Source organism: Lacerta agilis, chromosome 9, assembly GCF_009819535.1.
Source record: "Lacerta agilis isolate rLacAgi1 chromosome 9, rLacAgi1.pri, whole genome shotgun sequence".
NCBI classification, from domain to species: Eukaryota; Metazoa; Chordata; class Lepidosauria; order Squamata; family Lacertidae; genus Lacerta; species Lacerta agilis.
In genome coordinates this window covers 47,900,162-47,916,091 of record NC_046320.1, presented here as the reverse complement: position 1 = coordinate 47,916,091, position 15,930 = coordinate 47,900,162, and positions in this window count along the sequence as shown.

Here is a 15,930-nt window from a genome sequence, read left to right as displayed (position 1 = left end):
ACAGGAAAGCATTGAGCATGTTCCCAGATGCACTGTCCAATGCTTCTCTCTCTCTTAGATTTCTGCAGTATCAAATGCAAATTGAGAACTAAGTCAACCAAACAGTAGATTTGGGTGGGTGGATAAGATTGTTGGCTAGTGACCACCCTGTTGAACCCTCCTCCATTTTTTGAAAAAAGTCTCCTTGCCCACAAAAAAACCTAGATGTTAATGTCCTTCCTTGTGTGAACCCCCGTTTTCAAGCTGGTGCAAAATCCAGAAAAATTCATGTGTATCCAGGCCTGAGAGCTTTATTGTTTTCATTTGTCAGTCACTATTTTTACAATAAAAGTCCCACAGTGACTTGACAAAAATGAAATACAACATATACAGCAATTTAAAACTAGGAATAATTTAAAACACTGACACCACAAATATGCTGTATAAAATGATCACCAAGCAACATTTTAATACGGAACTTGTCTTTACTATAAAAGATGAGCACAACCATATGAAGCAACATTAACTAAGTCTTGGGCAAACAGAAATATCTTATTTTGGCACTTTAAAAAAACTCTCTGAGAATACTCTAATGCATAACTCCTTGGGAAGAGAATTCAACAGTTGGGGTAGGGAAACAACATGAAAGTTCAATTCTTGTATGGCCACCCTCCACAACTCCTTCAGGTGGAACACAGAGAGAAAAGCTCTGAAGACTGCAGGGTCTGAGCTAAATCATATGGGGAGATGTGGTCCTTGGAGTATTGCAGTCTTTAAAGGTTAAAACCAGCATTCTGAATTGAGCCCAGATCAGTAGCCAGATCAGTCTTGCCAGAATTAGTGCAATATGCTCAGACTGTCTGGTCCCAGTCAATAATCTGGCCACTGAATTCTGCACTAGCTGTAGGTATCAAACTGTCCTCAAAGGCAGTCCCACATAGAACACATCACAGTAATCTAGAACATATCTCTGAATCCACATCAGACCCATGTGTTTTCCACAGCAGACAGTGATGGACAAAGAATTCATTGGGTGTGCAGAAGTTTGAAGACCACAAGTCCAGAGCTGCAAAGCTTTTGGCTCAAGGAAACAGAATGAAGGAGATGGTTCCTTGGGTTTGCACACCACAGTCCTATGCATACCAGTATTTACAGATACATAAGTTCCACTGTGTTCAAGGGACAGGTAGGTAGCCGTGTTGGTCTGCCATAGTCAAAATAAAATAAAATAAAAATTCCTTCCAGTAGCACCTTAGAGACCAACTAAGTTTGTTCTTGGTATGAGCTTTCGTGTGCATGCACACTTCAGATACATCTGAAGAAGTGTGCATGCACACGAAAAATGATACCAAGAACAAACTTAGTTGGTCTCTAAGGTGCTACTGGAAGGATTTTTTTTTATTTTTGTGTGTTCAAGGGAGTTTAGGTAAGTGAACCTTAAAGTGAATTTGCTATCCATCACACATTTTTAGGGAGCTCTTGAGACAGAAATAATCCCTTTTATGCTTCATATTATACACCACTTTCTAGCATTAAAGGTAATTGGTATCAAAAGAGAGAAAAGGAAACTTGCAGCACATTTATTAGATGGCTGTCAATAACACTTCATTCTAAGAGGCAATAAACCACAAACACAAAAATGTTGTTATATAATGAATGATTGGTGAGATAGGGGAAGGACTCTACTGCACTGGAAGCAGCTTTTGGAGGCAGGAAGTTTCCTGGTTTTCATTTTTTACCATGTTGTTTGCTCAAGTGAAACAGACATTTGGCAATGAAGTGACTCTCCACAACTCTGTATTGCAGGTGCTTAATTGCATAGGGCAATCACTTGTCTGTGAAATAAGGCTCTTAATGGTACTGTAGCTTCAATCAGTTTCTCTAAATGTAGAATAAGAATTACTGCTAAACCCAAAAGGTATCTAAAAATGCTTTTAGCCACTCTGCAGGAAACGTAAAAGTAGATTCCTGATTAATATCCCATAATTGAAGGTTATCACATTACTTGATGCCGTGGGAATGGGAGAGAGATTAGCTGCCAATTATCTGTTTGCTGATGTTTTGAACTTCTAAATGGTAGGGATAGGAACAGTCTGCAAAGTGTAGCTCAATCCACTGCTCTTTCTTGCTTATAGTCTTCAGACACTGAGGTCTCATCCAGCCTATTTTGGTAAATGGCTCACAGTTTGGTGGGGCTTGTGTCAGATGAGCACGGCAAGATTCATGCTGTTGCCCAATTTCTGCTGAGGTAGGGGAGGATTCCTGTTTTCAGAAAATTTCCTATACACAAAAAATGGGATGGGATGGGTGTTTCCTAGGGATTTATATTGTGGTCCTATTAACAGGATGGCCTTTTTTTCTGCTGTGAGACAACTTTTAGTGCAATAGAAAAACTATGTCAGCTGAACAAGTCCAGCATACAATGAGGCTCACAAGTCAAAGGCTTGGAGCTCCTCACTTACTGGGATCTTCCTGTGAATGTGAAAACCTGGTTATCAGAAAAAAGCCAATGCAATTCTGGGCTGCATCAATAGGAGTATAGTGTCTAGATCAAGGGAGGTAATAGTAGCACTATATTCTGCTCTGGTCAGACCTCACCTGGAATACTGTGTCCAGTTCTGGGCACCACAGTTCAAGAAGGATACTGACAAGCTGGAACGTGTCCAGAAGAGGGCAACCAAAATGGTCAAAGGCCTGGAAACAATGCCTTATGAGGAACGGCTTAGGGAGCTGGGTATGTTTAGCCTGGAGAAGAGAAGGTTAAGGGTGATATGATAGCCATGTTCAAATATATAAAAGGATGTCATATAGAGGAGGGTGAAAGGTTGTTTTCTGCTGCTCCAGAGAAGCGGACACGGGGCAATGGATTCAAACTACAAGAAAGAAGATTCCACCTAAACATTAGGAAGAACTTCTTGACAGTGAGAGCTGTTCGGCAGTGGAATTTGCTACCAAGGAGTGTGGTGGAGTCTCCTTCTTTGGAGGTCTTTAAGCAGAGGCTTGACAGCCATCTGTCAGGAATGCTTTGGTGGTGTTTCCTGCTTGGCAGTGGGTTGGACTGGATGGCCCTTGTGGTCTCTTCCAACTCTATGATTCTGTGATTCTATTGCTGTTGTTGTTGCAAAGATTGCTATGAAGGCTATTATGCATTTCCCTATTTGACAACATTTTTTGTGAACCTGACATTTGCACGTATCGTAATTGTATCACTTGGGTGTATTACTTGAATACAAACTCCACACATATCACGCTATATTCACACACTGACATGCATCACACTCTCTGACTACCTTCTCCCCCTGCCAAAAAAAAAAAAAACTTGAGAAAAATGGTCATAGATAACCAGCAATCTGGCAGGAGCATCTTCCACATGGCCTTGTGGAGTTTTGCACAGCAGGGGAGATATGGTTGTGTGATAGTGGCAGAAGGAAGAGACCAGTGCCCCAATCAGAAAGGCAGGTTGCAATCCAACAGGGAATACCACATTCCCTTTGCCTGGGACTGGGGGCATTGACTCAGGCTTTCCTATGGGTGGGCCAGCACCCTCTATGACTTTTTGGCTGATATGAATAACCCTCTTAAAGGTACTGTGACCATGCTGCAGATAAATCAATCCTAAATTGCTAAAATAACTGAGAATTCCTATACAGTATAGCAACTTCAGCAATTCAGTAACACATTTTTAAAGCTTAGAGATTGTGATGATACAGGGTTGCCTGCCTGTTTTGCTTGAATATCTTGAAAGCCAAAGCTCATTCTTGTAGTTGCATTTTCAGTGTGTGATCTGCATTCATAGAACAACAGGGTCTAGCTGAAGTTGTGCCATTGCTGTATAACATGCTGAGATCTCCCACACAGTTCAGACACCTGCTGAATTTTTAAAAGCTGTGGAGGTTCCAATGAACTCTACATGAATATGTTGTTATTAGTCACAAAATATGTTAAGTTTTTTTCCCCTTTTTTCCTTTTTGTAGGTTTGTTTCTTTTGAGATGCCTGTATTTGAATCGTAAAAGCAAGTTTCAACCCCACGAAACATTCTTGCATGGGTTAGCATAGAGATATCTATTGCAATCCTGACCTGGAAACGGTGTGAAAATTGTTCAAAACAATTGAAATTCCCAGACTTATAGATGGATCAGGATGTGGTTCACAATTGGACAGAATACTTTTCCAAATTGTTTGTTATATGCAAAAGGGTGTATTTCAGGGGGGAATCTGCACAAAATGCACATGAAAAGCATATTTGGGAGGAAATGTATACAAAATTAGTAACACTTAAAGGCAATGTTTTCATTTTTTATTTTGTATTTTGTATTAAAAAAAACCCTGAGTGAATGGGACAGGATGAATTGAGTTTGAACACATATGGAATGCAGTAATCTAATCTCCCCCCCCCATTCAAAACTAAGATATGAAATTAGCTACAGCCTATAATAGAATCATAGAAATGTAGGGTTTGAGGAGACCCCATGCGTCATCTAGTCCAATCCCTGCCATTCTTGTTATCTGCCAGCATGAGTGAGGGATTCTGAAACTTTGCATCCTACCTTCAAGAGCTCACCTTTCATTGCAGAAATAATGAACTTCACAAACATTCAGCAAAGTTCAAAGTCTGATATGGCATGCAACAATTTCCAAAACAAAACAGGGGCCAGAGTTGGACAGGGGTATTCCTCAAAACCCCAGATTTCCCCAGTGGTTCTCTGCTGAGTGCTACTGACTACTTCTGCCACTGTAGACATCTTCCCCTGCCAAATTTGGCCCCCGGGATATTCCAAGGCAATAAAAACATTAGTAGCTGCAGCTACTCCACCAGACTTCTCTTTAGAGTACCAAATCAAACAACCACCACCATGTTTTTAGAGAGAAATTAAAAATTAGCTATGACATCAGCCCAAGTGGGTATTTTCAGGGCCCATCATTTGCCCCTCAACGCCTGGTGCTGATGTTGGACCTCCATTCCTAGTTGGTGAAAATACTTAAAGTTTCTTAGAATCTAAATAAGATAATCAGCGAAATGTTAGGAAATGGTAGCCGAGTTTGTTTTTGAGTCTCTCCAGCTTCCTCTCAACTCCTTTTCTTCTGTCCATTAACCTGCTTGACTGCTTGTTCCGGGGAAAGATATGTTTGTGCGTTGATTGGACAACGAGGAGGCAGTTTAGGAGACAGAAGGAATGGAAAGGAGTGAAAGCTCAAAGAATTGATGTGATGCTGTCAGAGTGCTTCCTCCCTCTCCCAGTTGGTGCAGATGAACGACCCATGAAGGAAGCTTGCTCTCTGGGTCCCCCCCCCAACCCAGTAGTTTCCGAAGGCAATTGATGTGATGTATGTTGCTAGGGAGGAAAAGATGGCATTACTGCCATGGTTACAATTCTCAATACACCCCGCAGAGCTGCAGGTAACAGCCACCAGCTTTTCCTGGCAAGAAAATTGGTGGCAATTAGTTCATTTCCTTGTCAGAGCACTTGGAGAACTGCAGCTGGTATTTTTTTATTTTTTATGCCAGCATCTCTTTTTGTCTGCTGTACTACGGAATGTGAATTGTCATGTGGAGAAATAGGTGCTGCATTTCTTTTCCATCTACTTGCCCACATCTGCCACTTTTCTCTCTCCTAGTTGCTTCAGTTCTCCATTACTGATTTAATGTCATGACTCATAGCAAGGGGGGCGTAGGGGCGGTCTGACCCATGTTCCATAATGGAGGGGGTGACAAATTATCAAGGAACAATTACTGCCCTACTAGGGCAGTTCATTAAAAACTTTTTTTGGGGGAAATGCCTGCTCCGAAGGTCTTATCTTACTTTACTAGGGATTATATAGCTATATATGAAATTTCATGCATATCGGTTAATATCTTGACCCTCCTCCACCAAAATAGCTGTTTACTTGGCTGTTTTCCTATGTTGTGAAGACTGAAATTTCAGTTCAGTGGAGCACTTACGGTTCCCAACCCTAACCCTGTGGAAAGCCATCTAATTAGACTTTAATTTGATTTTGAGATGTTTTTAGGAGGTAATTTAATTATTTGATTTTATACCAATGTTATGTATCTGATGTTAGCCACCCTGAGCCCGACTTCAGCCGGGGAGGGTGGGAAATAAATAAAGGTTTTTATTATTATTACTTGCTATTATTCCTTTGTAAGAAAATATGAAATAATGTAAAACCATTTTTGCAGCGGGGAATAAATGGGGGGGGGGTGACAAGAAATTTTCCGCACCGGATACCACCTGACCTTTCTACGGCTCGGGGGGGAGGACAATTTTTTTTTTGCCCCCGGGTACCAGTTTACCTTGCTACGCCCCTGTACACACCCAGATCCCTTCCCAAATATCCTCTGCAACCATGAGATAGAAATGCTGTTTAACTTGTGTAAGTTATTGTGTAATACAACAATAACAGTAGTTTCTTACAGTGCAACATTGTGGCACTGCACAGCAAGAATGGTCCTTTGACATCGAGTCAGGGAAAGTATGTGTTTATTAGTTTTCTTGCTTCAGAACCATTGGTTTACTCACGTGAAAACCCATGCACATTTAGGCTGCTGTCATCCTTTATTTCAGTGAATGGAGTACATTGTTTTTTAAAGGTGTGAACAAGTTTTCATTAAATTTGTTGCTTCACTGAACGGGATCCCAAGGAGTGATTAAGACTATACTCAGTAATAAAATTAATAAATTCTCATATATTACCATAAACATGGAATTAACCTCTTCAGAGTAAATCATCCCTGTTTTGTGTTTAGTTTTTACAACAGAATAATCACTGGGCTCCATTTTTGCAACCTAGATTCCCAGGATGGTTCCATTTCTGCTTTCTGGACTTACTTTTTCTTTTTAATTTTAAAGGTTAAAGCTTCTGGCCACCATCCCTTAGCTGAAGCGTTTGTAAGTTCATACAAATAGCTCTGCAGCTGAATTGCTTGAGTGAACTGGGGATTTAGAAAAAAGGTTAGTAAATAGATGTGCTAACCTTTCTTTTGTGATCTAAAGGGACTATATATTGTAACATCTTACCTATCTTAAATGAAATTTCTTGCCAAACCCCATTTGCCTCTGAGCATGTCCACCAGCGCATAAAAACTGCTTTTTTCTCTCTGCACTTTCAGCTATGATCATTACAATTTCTGTAGATCTCAAATAAAACTTGATTGTGTCAGTGCCACTGTGCCTAGAATTCAATTTAATTCTCCACTTATGATGTGGATACTGAACATCTATTTATATTGTTCCAAATATATTTCCCTGTTTCCTCTGGTAGCATTTCACCTACAATTTTATCTCATTTCTGTGTGTAGCCTGGTCTTCCACTTTCTTAATCATGCTTTCTAATTTGATACATTAAGGGCTTCTTAGTTTTTCTTTGATGTGTTTTGACCTATTGAGGCCTGATTACTTTATCTTACATTAGTCTCTCAGATTTAATTAATTGTCAACCACCTTTCTGATTTCTTCACTAACTATTCATAAAATCTCCTATTTGAAAATAGTTTAATGGTGCTGGTTTTCTATCTATCAACCTCAGTACTTTTTGGGGGGGGAGGTAGAAACAGAGGTGCTAGTACTCTTATCTTGATAGAAGTATCATGGATGCTGGCACACAATGGCTGCTATGGACAGCAAAAAAGAAGAACAACTAAACTCTGTAACACAGAACTGGATATCCCCTCCCTCCCCCACTTCTTTGTCCCACCTCACTTCCCACACAACGGTTTTGCTGCTGTTGCTGCTTCCACCTTCAATGTGTGTTAACTGTGTTATCAGCCTGGTCACCATTTTTCATCCTCTGCAGGTCTAGCATTATTCTGGGGAGAAATGGCAGCCTCTGTGAAAAAATGGAGAAAATTCCAAGAAAATTCTGCCAAGCAGCCTATTCCTTGGTGGTAGTGCTGAATGAAATCTCAGAAATTGCTTAGGAAGAAAGGCCTTCTGCAAAAATTCTGGCAGGGGGAAAAAAATTAATGACAAAAATTTTAAGGTTAACCTCATGCAAAACTGACTTAACTGAATGCTAGAGATAGCATTCTAGTTAACTATATAAGACCCCCTACCAGCTAATATAACTTAACATCAATTCTAAGAGGCTGTTATTCATATATATATATATATATATATATATAATATATATAATATATATATTACTTCTTAGGCATCATTAGTTAAAGTAGCTTTTCATGTAAGCAGAATTTTCCTTCTCTTCTGTACATTTTCAGTAATATTTCAGAGCAATGGTAACTTTCAGTTCTCACGCAATTCTACCAGAGGATAGAAGGCACTATTTAAAGCAGCAGTTCCCAGGCACTGTCCTAATGAGCCTCCCTAAATCAAGAAAACTACTATTCAATACTTCAGAATGTTAATTAAGACTGAACAAAGACAGATGGCTTTCCTGGCAACACCCACTCTTGTTCTTATCACTGTCAGAAGTAAATCAATGGAAGACTGCAGGAAGAAGTAAGCAACAGGGCTCAGAATGGGTCTAAGATCTCCAGTGAAAGGAAAAAAGTAAAAAATAAAAAAGGATATTCCCCGCTGACACCAACAGCCCTGCCCGTCATCACAAGGACTGAGGCATATACAGTATGTCCCAATGAATTGATTGTGAGTGACTCCAACTGGTCATTCACAACACTGTCTATAACCACCTGGGCACTGTTCAGATATTTGTCTGAATGACTATATAGAGGGTTTGTGCCTAACTAGGCCAGCAGTCACCTTAAGTGAAACAGGAAAATCCCGCATTGCCCTGCCACTTTTGCCCCACTAAATGTCCCTTGCCTGGGTTAGCATGGCTGTTCGCAGAAATCCTCAGCAGTAGGTTGTAGCAAGATCTTGCATACTGCAAGAGAGCTCAAGATCTTGGCAGAAACCAGTGCTGCTTCTCTACTGGTGGTGGAGGTGGCAGGGTGCAAACAGGGGCACCATCTTGTGGGGGCTTTTGCTGCTGGAGGCAACTGTCTCAACCTGTGTCATGGGTGGGTTGGCCCTGCCTGTTTACATTCTTTACTTGAATATCTGAAAGAGTTCAGAACCACTCATATATATGTTGCCTATGGTTAGGAACCCTGCTTATCCTCTAGGCCAGGATCAGAGGTCCCTTTTCAGCTCAATGGTCCCATTTCTTTATGGGGTACCCTTTGAGGGTCATGTGCCAATGATAAGCAGGGCCTGTGGCAAACATGGACAGAGCCTCGGATATAGATATTTCTGTTATCTTGTATAATAGTTTCTACATGCTCACAGGCCACTCTCTGTTCTCTGTGCAGACATGATATATTATCAGAGTTTAAGGGCAAATTCCAGCCAGGCAAAAATACTGGTGCAGAGCAGGGCCAATGATGGGTTTGGCCTGGAAAGACTTCCATATAGAGTCCAGGAGGGTCACATTCAACCCCCACTTACCTGAGATTCCCCCTACATCTCTAGGCTAACCATACCTGGATTCTCTTTGCGGTGTCATCATCACAATTATTATTATTATTATTATTATTATTATTATATTATTATTATTATTTTAAATGACTGTCTTTGGCTGAAAGAGGCTCTCACAGAGTGTTGTACAAATCTTTTCAAACAAGGCACTTTCTGCCCTCAGGCTTGTAGTCTAGAAATACAAGACCCAAAAGGAAAATGCACTGGGAGGAAAAGGAAGAAATAAATAAATAAGCAAACTCAGATAACAAGTTCTTCATTACAAGTTCCTCTAATAGACAGTTATTAAAAAGGGGTGAGCCATTTATTTATTGTCTCTCAGCTACACCAATTGAGTGACCTTGCCTCCTTTCTCTTTCCCTCCTCTGCTACAGCACAATGTTGGAGCTGCTGCCAGATAATTATGCATTGTAGCATTTGGGAACATTTTAAAATGGCTGAAAACATAGAAACTGCCTCTAAAATTACTATGTATTCTACACAATAGAGTCCTATGCACAGATGTGCAATCTAAGAAAACTACACAGACACAAGAGGAAAACAGGAGTTTTCAGATTTATTTTGTGCTGCTTGCAAGTCAGGATGGGGAATATTTTTGGCTCCATGATTGAGATCCTTATCAAATCCTACCCTGGCAGGCCAAATTTGACAAGTGGACGAGGTTGTCCACCTGTCAATCACCTGATGTCACAGTGATGGCAGGTTATTGTGCACTTGGAAGTCCCGACGCTCAGACTTCAAAGATCCATGCCGAGTTTGCAAAGAGTCCTATGTGGTGCTATAAAGCACCCGAGAATTTGGCTTTAATGTCCATCAGCTGATGGGTGTCAGAGCCAAAGCTTGGTTTCTCCATACATTGGTTGCACAAGCAAATTCCCCACATGGATCTGGCAGATGTCGACTCTACCACCCATCCGATGATGTGCTTGGGAAAGAGACCTGGGTACTATGAAGCCATTTCTAGAATCCCTTCTTTTGTGCTTCCACCCAAAGTAAATTTTAAGGCATCAGAACTGACAACTGGAAAGACTCCATTACTACGTACAACACTTCTGGACTGTACCACTTCAGAATACACAGAATACTACTTTAAAAGAGCACCTTGCACATAGAGAATTACCATGTCAATAATATTAGGCTGCAGCCCTTCTCCCTCAGATGTGAGCTTTCCCTGGACAGGCAAGTAAGGGAACATGAGTCAGGAGCAAACATGTGAAGTGATACATTCTCAGAAAGGCTGTAGCACATGCTTCTCTGAATGAGTAAATTTGCCCTGAAGCAATGAGAGATTATACAAATTAAGGGGTGCATTTTGTGTAATGAGAAAGGAATCAAGCTAGCTTTCATAGCCAGAAGCACTGCAAGCTCCCTTTTTTGTCATAATGTCAAAATCAGTGGCTCACTGTGACTTCTGTGATATCACTTCAAAGCCTTCATTTTCGCAACATAATAAGGAATTATATTAGATAGGCACAAAGATTGTGCCAACTGACGTCAAGTATAATTATAGGCAGCACATCAAACATTTAGAAGGGGGAAAAAAGATTTGACATACACTCTCAAATCTACTTCATCAAATTGCCATTGTGACTCCCCCCATCCCAATCTGTGCATTACTTTGGTGAAACTAAAAGGATAGAAAATGAATGTCTGATTTCCTATCAATCAAATATTCAAACAGAACTGAAAGCAATAGAAAAAGGGAGGAAAAGCTCAGTGAATAAACTGTATAATGTTAGCCTTTCCTCTGAACAATTGTGATCTGTAAGACCAATTAAGCAATCAATTTTCTTGTGGAGATTTCCACTGAAGTGTAAAAACAGATAATAAAGGTTCTTATTGAAGAACAAATTTTAAAAGCCAATCTTATTCATATAAATGATTAAACCTGAAGACTTAGTTCTATCTAAAGGGAATCAAAAGTTGTTTGTTCTGAAAAATCAAATATTGTGATAAATTGTATAAGGCATATAGAATCTGGAAGGAAGAAGCCATTTTGTCTTTGTATTGTTCTCTCACAGGATTGGCTGGAATGGAAAGAAGACACTGTGATCAATGCCTCTATATTACTGAATTTAAGTTATAGTGACGGGTATGGCTGTATTTCCCCTACCTACATATATCATAGTTCTTTTCAGTGGCTTGCATTGCCTCTCTCCTTAACTAAATATGTAAACATGGACTGTGAAAAATAGGGACAAATGCTTCTCCAAAGTTAAACTGCAGGATGTGCTTCCAAAAAGTTACATTGTGTGAATGATTTGGGAATTTTTCCTTCAGTGATTAAACCCACTCCTGAGCCACAATATGTTCTAATTAGCCAGTATAACTTGAAAAATGAAGTCATTTATTCTCATGTCTCACAGTTCATTCTGCCTAAAATGACTGCCAAACATCTGAAGGGGGGAGGAAAAAACTTCTCACTCATTTACCCTATTCATGTGGGAACAGGTTGTTAAACTGCCTGGATGATTATTTGCACATGCTAGAGTTGTTAAAATCATTTTCCATATTAGCAAATTTTCTTTATCCAAATTACACATAGCAAGGCTGCCATTATATACATAACGGTTTTAAATTGCAAACAAGATGGTTTCCACATCCCCACCCCAAATTAGCTCACTGAGCATACAAACTCCCAATCTAGCACACTGTAAGGGGCGTCTGGAGAAACACTGGTGCTTCAAGTCAGCTTCCCTAAAGAACAAGAGCTCCTTAGGAGGAAGGGGCTCCTCATGAGGAAGCTGCTCCTCACAAGTAGACTAAACTCCTTGGGCAATCCAGATGGCTTGCAGTTGTACTCCGGTTGGGGCTCTGAAAGCTCATAGTTAAAAGTCACCATGTCCTGGCCGTGCTAGAACAATGTTTTCCTCATCAGCTTCTGGATGTGTGAGTTCCTGTGTTTTGATGGTGCCCCGTGTTTTGACTTTGGACTGTGACCAGATCATTCTTTTTGGAATGCTCCTGTGAGCAGACTCATAGGCCTTCCCTTACTCTACCTGTCAGGATACCATGTCATTGTAGAAGTAGGGGGACAATACGCATGGGGCTAGCTTTTGTTTTCTCTTGGCTGGAGCTGGGAAAACACAGAGGATTAATTTGCTCTGTGTGCTGAATCCAACACAATGGCTTTGGGGACCTGGAAACCTAATGGGGAAGCAAGATCGGGTGGAGTGTAAATTATCTACACCCTTCCATCCTATGCTCAGGGTGTAGATATGTGTAAATAAAACCATATACATGCAGATCCTGCTATCCAAATAGAAGGAATTAGTATCCAAACTTGAATACACATGACAGATTGAGATATCCAAACAGCCAGACCTGTGAGCTGTGAACAAATAAGCAGCCTCTAACAAGCCTCTCTTTTTTGTATTTTGCTGGTTTGTGGCAGCCATTTTGCCAGAAACCATGGTGGGAGAGCAGGCAAGTAGATAAGACAGCATTTTTTCCCCTTCCTTGTTTCTCTTTTGCAAGGTTCCCCCATCATTTTGGGGTTAAAATTCCATGGTCAGGGACAGATTAGATATTTTCCCGTCAATGAAAATCATCAACTCATGTGAACACTCACATAACAAATTATTTCCTTAACGCTGCCACCCCTTAAGTCTCTCACTGCTCAGAGAGTGGGGTGCACATAACAATACGTTTCCAAATATGTTTGTCTCATTCACACATTGGAGGCAACTGGCAGTCATTAGAACTATACTTTTAAAATGCCATATGCTGAAAGACAGGGTGGAGTTGAAGCTGCTTATAGTTCAGCACCCTTAATATGTTGAAGTACTTGTCTGTATTAAACCTTCTTCTTTGCTTGGGATTTATTTCTATATCAACTCAAATGCACCATAGTGTCATTTTTCTCCTCTGCACATAAACAGCACACCAAAGAAAGTTTTCTAGTAGCAAAGGCCAATAGTTCATTTTTCTTGAGGTAATGTCACTGCTGCTATATGTCACTCTTCCAAGCCATTAACCTGGCCTTGATGGCTTACCTTTGGCGGAATAACATCTTATTTTGGTATATTTAGTGAAGGTTAATGAACTTTCAGGTTTTGCATCACTAAACAGCAAGTAGATTGGAGCTGTACATCACTGAACACACGTTCCAAGAACAAATTTAGAGTTAGCAGGGGGGTGGGGTGAGGGGACACTCAATGAAACCATTGCACTTCTTTTATTCCTGGGAAGATGAGGCCATTAATGTACAGCTGGAGATTTAACAAATGGCGTTTATACTAATGCTTTCTTTGTGGTTTTGCATTTCATCTTAAGCAAATAGGGCCAGTCCAATATGTTTTGCTGGCTGAGGCAGGATAGCAAAGAGCATCCCTGCCATCTCAAGTGAATGTGTATAACACAAGGCCAGCCAAGTTATTTTGGCACCTGAGGGAGAAAACAGTACACACCTCTCCCTCTTCCTGCCAGTACATTGCTGCAATCCTAGAAGTAAGTCTCATAGAATTCAATAGGACTTACCGGTACTCCTCAATAGACAAGTATAGGATTGTGCTGCAAATAACTAACATTTTGCTGCCTTGCCCTGCCTGATAGTAGGCATAGTCCTTTAAGCCAATTATCCCTTACAGCTGATCAGCAGTGACAACTCACTGGTGTCAGGACAAGGGAAATCTCTTCCGGAAAGGGCAAAGTGAGAAAAGGCTTGGTGTAAAAACAAATGCATCATGTCGTTGACCTGTAACAGAAATGCTGAGAAGTCCTTACACATGTCATCACTTATTTACATTTCAGACAGTGTTCTCAAGTGGGAGCCAGCTAAGGTAGGAAATAAAACAGTGGGAAGGGAGTTCATTCAGTAGTTTTCCCTGCTGGCAAGGCCCGGGGCAAATAACTATATCAAAGCACTATAATCACAACTCTGTATCAGCCAAATCTCATAATAGCCAAGTTGCCTCCTGTATGCATTAGTCTTGCTGCTGAAGCCTACACATGCCTGGGAGATCAATAAATAAAGCTGGATTACGAGGAGCTAGAAACAGACTCCCACATGCAGAAAGAAAAAGAAAAATGCACATTTTTCAATAACTGAAGGCTGCCACAGAATTCCAGGAAAAAAATAAGGAGGGGTAGTATTGTTACCATGCTAGCAAACATTTTCTTCCTCCAATTCAAATTTCATTAAAATGGAGGCTTACTGACACATCAGCTGAAAGATACTAAGGGTGCCCCCCACCCTTTCACCAAGTTAAGTGTCACTTAATTCCACAGGATTGTTTTCTCCCCCCCTGTAGTATGAATCACCATTTCAGTTTCAAATTTAACAAAGAAACTTGGTTCTAAGCCTGGAATGGCGGGGAAGGGGGAAGGAGTCCTCTTCCTTGCAATGCCACAATGCAAATCAATTTGCATCATTCTAGCACAGAAGTGTTTGCACATATTGGCAATGGCTCTTCAGGTTTTCAGACAAGATTATTTTTTTCCGGTCCTTCAGCATTCAAAGCAAATGCTCTACCACTGACTTATGGCCCTTTTCAGATGAGAAAGGGCAAGAAGATGCAAGAGCTGCAGAAATGTTTAAAGCGGATGAGGAAACAACAAATATACCACCCGCAGACCCCTCACAATGATAAAATAGGCTCAATGCTGCAACCACCAAAACGATGAAGAAATTCAAAACACAATGGGAATGAGGGAGAAAAATTGAAGCTGCTTTTGTAGGGCAAAAAAATCTTTCGGGAAATTGGAGGACAGGTGTCAACACAGCAATACCAAATTATGGTACTTCCACCCTCCTTGCTCAGATTAGGTGTCAGCTGTTTTTGATCTCTGAAGAAAAGTAAGTTTTCGATTCCATAATTATGTGTCTTCCATCAACAGCTTCTCTTTTTTGAAAAAAAGGTAATGGGGGGTGGGGGGGGTGGACTCTGTGCTATCCATACTACCAAATCAACTGGATTTCTTTGAATATCCATTCCAGACAAGCATTTCTGTCAAATTGCTCCTTCATTTTGTTAGTGGCACAAGTCCCCAGTGCTATATGAAGGTCAACAGCACTGAGTAAAGTTTCTTCTTTTGCCAACACTATTGATATTTGCTTGAAGATATGGAAAGCGGTTTGAGAATGGTGTTCAATTTTCTTCCCAGGCAGTGACAGCGATGTGAATTTGTGCTACAAAAACTGATGAGGGTGGGTCCACATGTCACAACTTCCTTCGTAGCCTTGCTTTGATCGAATGGCATTTCTAAAGCACAGTACATTTCTTCTAGGGAAAAAATGGTGCTGGTACTCAACATGAAGTTGTCACAGTAAGTGCCACACTTGTATCCAGTGCTTTTCTTCCAGGGGAAAAGGGGTACCGGTACTGCATACCCTTGAGTACCCCAAGGGGGGGGAAACCCCACTGCTAAAGCCTGCTGGGAATTGGGTCTGCTATCAAATCTCAGCACCTTTAACAAACTCCAGTGCCCAGATTCTTTGAGAAGCCGTAACTGTTGAAGGGGTATAAGATTGTTTGAAAAGTATGACGGATGTGACTTTTGTCTGCTGAAGAAGGTTCT